At 34.8% G+C, this 8,384-nt stretch overlaps 1 pseudogene; it reads left to right on the top strand.

The window, feature by feature from the left end:
- The first annotated feature begins 1,589 nt into the window (after positions 1-1,589).
- Positions 1,590-7,536, top strand: LOC125419500 (protein Ycf2-like; annotated as a pseudogene).
- Positions 7,537-8,384: the final 848 nt, after the last annotated feature.

Here is an 8,384-nt window from a genome sequence, read left to right as displayed (position 1 = left end):
TGAAACATTTCCATATGTGATCCGCTACAAAAAAGGTAAGGAAAATGTGGTTGCCGATGCATTATCCCGAAGGTATGTGCTCTTTTCTACCTTAGATGCTAGATTGCTTGGATTTGAACAATTGAAAGAACTTTATGAGCATGATAGTGACTTTGGAGAAATTTTTAAAACCTGTTTGAAACATGGATTTAATAAATTTTACATATTTGAGGGATATTTGTTTAAGGAAAACAAACTTTGTGTGCCTAATTGTAGTATTAGGGAATTATTGGTTCAGGAAGGACATGGGGGTGGTTTAATGGGTCATTTTGGTGTTTTAAAAACTTTATCTTTGCTGCAAGAACATTTTTATTGGCCTAACATGATGATAGATGTTGAGAGAATTTGTGAAAGATGTTTGAAGTGCCGAAAAACAAAATCAACATTGAAACCGCATGGATTGTATAAGCCTTTGCCGATCCCTACCTATCCTTGGGTAGATTTGTCTATGGATTTTATTATTGGGTTGCCTAGGTCAAGGACAGGTAAGGATTCAATATTTGTTGTAGTAGATAGGTTTTCTAAGATGGCACATTTTATTGCATGTAACAAAACTGATAATGCATCCAATATTGCTAATTTATTTTTCAAGGAAATTGTGAGATTGCATGGAATGCCAAGAACTATTGTGTCGGATAGGGATGCTAAGTTCTTAAGCTATTTTTGGAAAACATTGTTGGCTAAATTAGCTACTAAGCTTTTATTTTCAACTACTTGTCATCCACAAACTGATGGACAAACCGAAGTAGTAAATAGAACCTTGTCTGCATTGTTGAGAGCATTAATTAGTAGAAATTTAAGGACTTTGGAAGAATGTTTGCCACATGTTGAATTTGCATATAATAGGTCTTTACATTCAGCAACTAAATTTACTCCATTTGAAATTTTTTATGGTTTTAATCCTTTGACTCCATTAGATTTAACACCTTTGCCTTTAAGTGAGCATGCTAATCTAGATGGAAAACAAAAACCTGATTTTGTAAAGCAGATTCATGAGAAGACACGAGCAAACATTGAGAGGAGGATTGAGCAATATGCAAGGGTGGCTAATCAAGTCCGAAAATCAATGGTGTTTGAACCTGGAGATTGGGTGTGGCTGCATTTAAGGAAAGAAAGATTCCCCGAACAAAGGAAATCAAAACTCATGCCGAGGGGTGATGGACCTTTTCAAGTTTTGGAGAGAATAAACGACAATGCCTACAAACTTGATCTACCGGGTGAGTATAGTGTTAGTGCCACCTTTAATGTTGCTGATTTATCTCCTTTTGTTGCAGGTGATGACTTCGATTTGAGGACAAATCCTTTTCAAGAGGAGGGAAATGATGCGAATCCACCTGAGACTGTTCGCCCGACAACCCACTTGGGTGCTGACCCAATACAAATGAAGGTGGGACCGATCACTAGGGCCCAAGCCAAGAAGTTCTAGGACAATCTTGCTGTCTTCATACAAGGAATAAGTCATAGTCAAGAGGGGTTGGCCACATCTAAAGAACCAAGGTCTGTTTTACTCATACAAGCAATAGAAGCTAAAATAAGGCCGGGTGCGAAACATAATCAACTTGAATTTTGGATAGCTATTCGAAATCTTAGTGAAATACTGGATTTGTTATTTCTTGTTTGCTTTCATGAAAAAATACCAATTGAAGCGGAGGATTTCTTCAAACAACAAAGAGGTGGGTCAACTATTCAATTAAATGATATTAAGCATGCTTCCCCTTCTCAAGAAACAAGTGGGCTATTTCTTTGCAACATTGTGCTCAATTTCATATGTGGCAATTCCACCAAGATCTCTTCTTTAGTTAAGGGAAGATCCTGCAAGAATTGGATTTTTTGAGGAACATATTGAGAGAGAATTGGATTTGGTTAGACAAAGTGTGGTTGGTAAACAAGGATTGGTTTTTAGCAAGGTACGGAATGTATCGTCAAATATTCAATATGATTCCATAAGATCCAGTTTTGTTTAAGTAATAGATTCTAGCCAATTGAAATGATCTTTTGATCGATCCAGAGATCATTTTGATTCCATTAGTAAGGAGGATTTAGAATATCACACATTGATCAATCAAAGAGAGATTCAACAACTAAAAGAAAGATCGATTATTTGGGATACTTTCTTTCTTCAAATGGAGCAAATAGAGATAGAATTAGACCGATTCCCTAAATGGCTTTCTCGATATTCCTCAATGTCCCGGCTATTCACGGAATGTGACAAGCAGATGGGTAATCATCTACTTCCGAAAGAAATTGAAGAATTTATTGGGAATCCTACAAGATCCATTCATTCTTTTTTCTTTGACAGATGGTCAGAACTTCATCAGGGTTCGAATCCTACTGAGAGCTCCACTAGAGATCATAAATTGTTGAAGAAAGAACAAGATGTTTTTTTTGTCCTTTCCAGGCAATCGGAAAATAAAGAAATAGTTATTATATTCAAGATAATTACGTATTCACAAAATTCCATCTCAATTCATCCTATTTCATCAGATCCGGGATGTGAATGGCTCCGAAGGATGAACTAGATTGTTCCAATACGATTTCATTCTTAAACAAATATCCATTTTTTGATTTATTTCATCTATTCCATGACCGAAATAGGGGGGGATACACATTACACCATGATTTTGAATCAAAAGTTCAAGAAATGGCAAATCTATTCACTCTACCAATAACCGAACCGGATCTGGTGTATTATAAAGGATATGCCTTTTCTATTGATTCCTACAGATTGGATCAAAAATCATTATTGAATGAGGTATTCAACTTTAGGGATGAATCAAAAAAGAAATCTTTATTGGTTTTACCTCCTTTTTTTTTATGAAGAAAATGAATCTTTTTATCGAAAGATAAAAAAAAATGAGTCTGGACTTCCTACGGGAATGATTTGGAAGATACAAAGCCAAAAATAGTGGTATTTGCTAGCAACAAAATATTGTAGGCAGTCAATCAATATAGATTGATCAGAAATCTGATTCAAATCCAATATAGCACCTACGGGTGCATAAGAAATATATTGAATCGATTCTTTCTAATGAATAGATCCAATCACAACTTCGAATATGGAATTCAAAGGGATCAAATATGAAATGACACTTTGAATCATAGAACTATAATGAAATATACGATTAACCAATATTTAACAAATTAGAAAAAGAGTCAAAAGAAATGGTTCTTTATTTCTTGAATGGAGAGATCCATGAATCGGGATCCTAATGCATATAGATACAAATGGTCTAATGGGAGCACGAATTTATAGGAACATTCGAAACATTTCATTTATGAGGAGAAGAGCCATTTTCATTTTCAAGTAGTGTTCAATTGATTACATATTAATCAACATTCGATTGATTGGTCAGAGGTTATCGACAAAAAATATTTGTCTAAGTCACTTCCTTTCTATTTGTCCAAGTTGCTTCTTTTTTTTGTTCAAGTTTCTTATCTTTTTGTCTAACTTACTTCCTTTTTTTCTTTATGAGTTTTGGGAATATCCCCATTCATAGGTCCGAGATCTACATCTATGAATTGAAAGGTCCAAATGATCAACTCTACAATCAGTTGCTAGAGTCAAGAGGCCTTCAAATCGTTCATTTGAAAAAATGGAAACCCTTCTTATTGGATGATCATGATACTTCCCAAAAAGTGAAATTTTTGATCAATGGAGGAACAATATCACCATTTTTGTTCAATAAGAAACCAAAGTGGATGATTGACTCATTCCATACTAGAAATAATTGCAGGAAATCTTTTGATAACATGGATTCCTATTTCTCAATGATATCCCACGATCAAGCCAATTGTCTGAATCCCGTGAAACCATTTCATAGAAATTCATTGATATCTTCTTTTTATAAAGCAAATCGACTTCAATTCTTGAATTATCCACATCACTTCTACTTCTATTGTAACAAAGGATTCCTTTTTTATGTGGAAAAGGCCCGTATCAATAATTATGATTTTACATATTGACAATTCCTCAATATATTGTTCATTCACAACAAAATATTTTCTTTATGCGACGGTAAAAAGAAATATGGTTTTTTTTAGAGAGATACTAGTTCACCAATCAAGTTATAGGTGTCTAACATATTCATACCTAACGATTTTCCATAAAATGCTGATGAAAAGTATAACTTGTACAAATCTTTCCATTTTCCAATTTGATCCAATCCATTCATTTGTAAAGCTATTTACTTGATCGTAGATATTGCTGAAACACTTCGAACAGAGGGACAAATAGTCAATTTTGAAAGAACTTATTGTCAACCTCTTTCATATATGAATCTATGTAATTCAGAAGGGAAGAAATTGCATCAGTATCTTAATTTCAATTAAACATGGGTTTGATTCACACTCCATGTTCTGGGAAATATTTATCATCCAAAAAGAGGAAAAAATAGGGTCTTTGTCTAAAGAAATGCTTTAAGAAAGGGCAGATGTATAGAACCTTTCAACGAGATAGTGTTTTTTCAACTCTCTCAAACTGGAATATATTCCAAACATATATGCCATGGTTCCATACTTCGACAGGATACAAATATCTAAATTTGATATTTTTAGATAGTTTTTCAGACCTATTGCCGATACTAAGTAGCAGCCCAAAATTTGTATCCATTTTACATGATATTATGCGTGAATCAGATATATCATGGTGAATTCTTCAGAAAAACTATGTCTTCCATAGTGGAATCTGATAAGTGAGATTTCGAGTAAGTGTTTATATATCAACACATCTGAGATCGCCAAACGTTCGAGAGTTCCTCTATTCAATCCTTTTCCTTCTTCTTGTTGCTAGATATCTCATTGGGACACACCTTCTCTTTGTTTCTCGAGTCTATAGTGAGTTACAGACGAAGTCCAAAAGGGTCAAATCTTTGATGATTCCATCATACATGATTGAGTTGCAAAAACTTCTGTATATATATCCTACATCTGAACTGAATTCGTTCTAGTTAAATAATCCCTTTCTAATTGCTCTGAAACAATTAAGAGATTCTTTAGAAGAAATATGCGATTCTGCTTCTGGCGGCAACATGCTATGAGGTGGTGGTCCCGCCTATAAGGTCAAATTAATACGTTCTAAGAAGAAATATTTGAATATCAATCTCATCGATATTGTTAATTTCATAATTATCATACAAAATCCTATCAATCGAATCACTTTTTCAAGAAATACAAGACATCTAAGTCACACAAGTAAAGAGATCTATTCATTGATAAGAAAAAGAAAAAAATGTGAACGGTGATTGGATTGATGATAAAATAGAAGCTTAGGTCTCGAACAATGATTCGATTGATGATAAAGAAAGAGAATTCTTGGTTCAGTTCTCCACCTTAATGACAGAAAAAATGATTGATCAAATTTTATTGAGTTTAACTCATGGTGATCACTTATCAAAGAATGACTCTGGTTATCAAATGATTGAACAACCGGAAGCAATTTACTTACGATGCGTAGTTGACATCCATAAAAAGTATCTAATGAGTTATGAGTTTAATACATCCTATTTAGCAGAAAGACGGATATTCCTTGCTCATTATTAGACAATCACTTATTCACAAACCTCATGTCGGGCTAATAGTTTTCATTTCCCATCTCATGGAAAACCTTATCCCTCTCTTGGAGTCTTTTAATGATAGGTTCTATAGGAACTGGATGATCCTATTTGGTCAAATACCTAGTATTTCTGAACAAGTTCCTGGATAAAAAAAGATTTTCTTATTGATGATAGTGACAATATTGACCGTGACCTTGATACGGAGCTGGAGCTTCTAACTATAATGAATGTGTTAACTATGGATATGATGTCAAAAATAGACCGATTTTATATCACCCTTCAATTCAAATTATCAAAAGCAATGTCTCCTGGGATAATATGGGTTCCAAACGTTCAAGATCCAGATGTGAATGAGCTTAATTACTTATCCCTCGATCTAGTAGTGAACTATCTCTCAAAGGATTGTGAAAGATGTTCCACTAGAAATATTCTTGTTATTGCTTCAACTCATATTCCCTAAAATGTGGATCCCGCTCTAATAGCTTTGAATAAATTAAATACATGCATTAAGATACAAAGGCTTCTTATTCCACAACAACGAAAGCACTTTTTCACTCTTTCATATACTAGGGGATTTCACTTGGAAAAGAAAATGTTCCATACTAATGGATTCGGGTCCATAACCATGGTACGAGATATTGTAGCACTTACCAATGAAGGCCTATCGATTAGTATTATGAAGAAGAAATCAATTATAAGTACTAATATAATTAGATATGCTCTTCATAGACAAACTTGGGATTTGTGATCCCAGGTAAGATCGATTCATGATCATGGGAACCTTTTATATCATATAGGAATGGCTGTTGCACAAAATGTACTTCTAAGTAGTTGCTCCATAGATCTTATATCTATCTATATAAAGAAATCATGTAACAAAGGGGATTCTTATTCGTACAAATGGTACTTCGAACTTGGAACAAGCATGAAGAAATTAACGATACTTCTTTATCTTTTGAGTTGTTCTACCGGATCGGTCACTAAAGACCTTTGGTCTCTACCCAAGCACGATGAAAAAATTAAGATCACTTCTTATGGACTCGTTGAGAATGATTATGATCTAGTTCATGGCCTATTAGAAGAAGAAGGCACTTTGGTGGGATCCTCATGGATAGAAAAAGATTGTAGCCAGTTCGATAATGATCGAGTGACATTGCTCCTTCGGCCCAAACCAAGCAATCCCTTAGATATGATGGAAAATGGATCTTGTTCTATCATTGAGCACAGATTTATCTATGAACAATATGAGTTGAAATGTGAAGAAGGAGAAGGAGAAGGAGTCCTCGACCCACAATGGATAAAGGAGGATTTATTCAATCAAATAGTTTGGCCTCCTAGAATATGGCACCCTTGGGGCTCTCTATTTGATTGTATCGAAAGGCCCAATGAATTGGGATTTCCATATTGGGCCAGGTCATTTCAGGGTAAGTTGATCATTTATGATGAAAAGGATGGACTTTAAGAGAGTGATTCAGAGTTCTTGCAGAGTGGAACCATGCGGTACCAGACACGAGATCAACATTCCAAAGAACAAGGCTTTTTTCGAATAAGCCAATTCATTTAGGACCCTACAGATCCACTTTTTTTCCTATTCAAAAATCTGCCTGTTGTCTCTGTGTTTTCACATCGAGAATTCTTTACAAATGAAGAGATGTCAAAGTGGCTTCTTACTTCCCAAACAGATCTTCCTACATCTATATATAAATGTTGGTTTATCAAGAATACGCAAGAAAAGTACTTTGAATTGTTGATTGATCGCCATAGATAACTTTGAACCAAGAGTTCATTATCTAAAGGATTTTTCCATTCTAATACTCCATCCGAGAGTTATCAGTATTTATCAAAGCTGTTCCTATCTAACGGAAAGCTGTTGGATCAAATGACAAAGACATTGCTGCGAAAAATATGACTTTTTCCATATGAAATGAAAATTGGATTCATGTAACAAAAGAAAGTTTTCCCATTCCTTAGCCAGAAAGATATGTGGCCATGAAAGAGGGATTAAATGGAACAGAATTGACCGGGTAGTAGAGTCATGGAAACACTTGTTTCTTCCATATTTTGGATCCCAGCTCCATGGAACAATATACTACTGCTGAAACATGGAAGAATTGAAATCTTAGATCAAAACATTAGGGATGGATGGTATGAACTGTCTAAACAAGAATTCTTGAACAGCGAACAACCAGAGCTATTACTCATTACATCAAAAAATTTTCATTAATGAAAGATCTAAATCCATTGAAAAATAAAAAATACGCATGTTGGATGAAAGATCTTCTGTCTCATGGTAGCCTGCTCCGGTTCCCTTATGAAACTTTTGTTATTGGGTTAGCCATACACTTCACATGGCATCATTAAATGATACAAGTCTTGGATAAGAATCTACAATGCACTAGAATGTCCTTGTTGCTGATCCTTTACTACGACAGCATCTAGGTTCCTCAAACAATGTGATATCTCACATCGGGTAAATCTTTAACCTTTCCACTTCTTATTAAGACTACAGAATGTTCTTGTAAATTATGGCTGTTACCAGGGATATAAGTAGTGATTTCAAATCCAGAGGTTAAGTATACTCTAGCAACTTATGTAAGGTAGAGTTTGGTTTTCTGGGGGTGATAGTGGAAATGTTGACAGATAAGTCACCTTTACTGCCACTCGATAGAACCGGACATGAGATTTTCATCTCATACGGCTCCTCATTCAATTATTTTGAAGTCATTGGATCCTTTTCCTTGTTTGAGAATCTCTTCCTTTCTTCCATGCCATTCCGAAGAGTAACTAGGACCA

This window comes from Ziziphus jujuba, chromosome 11 (genome assembly GCF_031755915.1).
Source record: "Ziziphus jujuba cultivar Dongzao chromosome 11, ASM3175591v1".
Taxonomy (NCBI): domain Eukaryota; kingdom Viridiplantae; phylum Streptophyta; class Magnoliopsida; order Rosales; family Rhamnaceae; genus Ziziphus; species Ziziphus jujuba.
The sequence above is the reverse complement of the archived record's forward strand: the minus strand, read 5'-3'. Positions and strand labels throughout refer to the sequence as shown.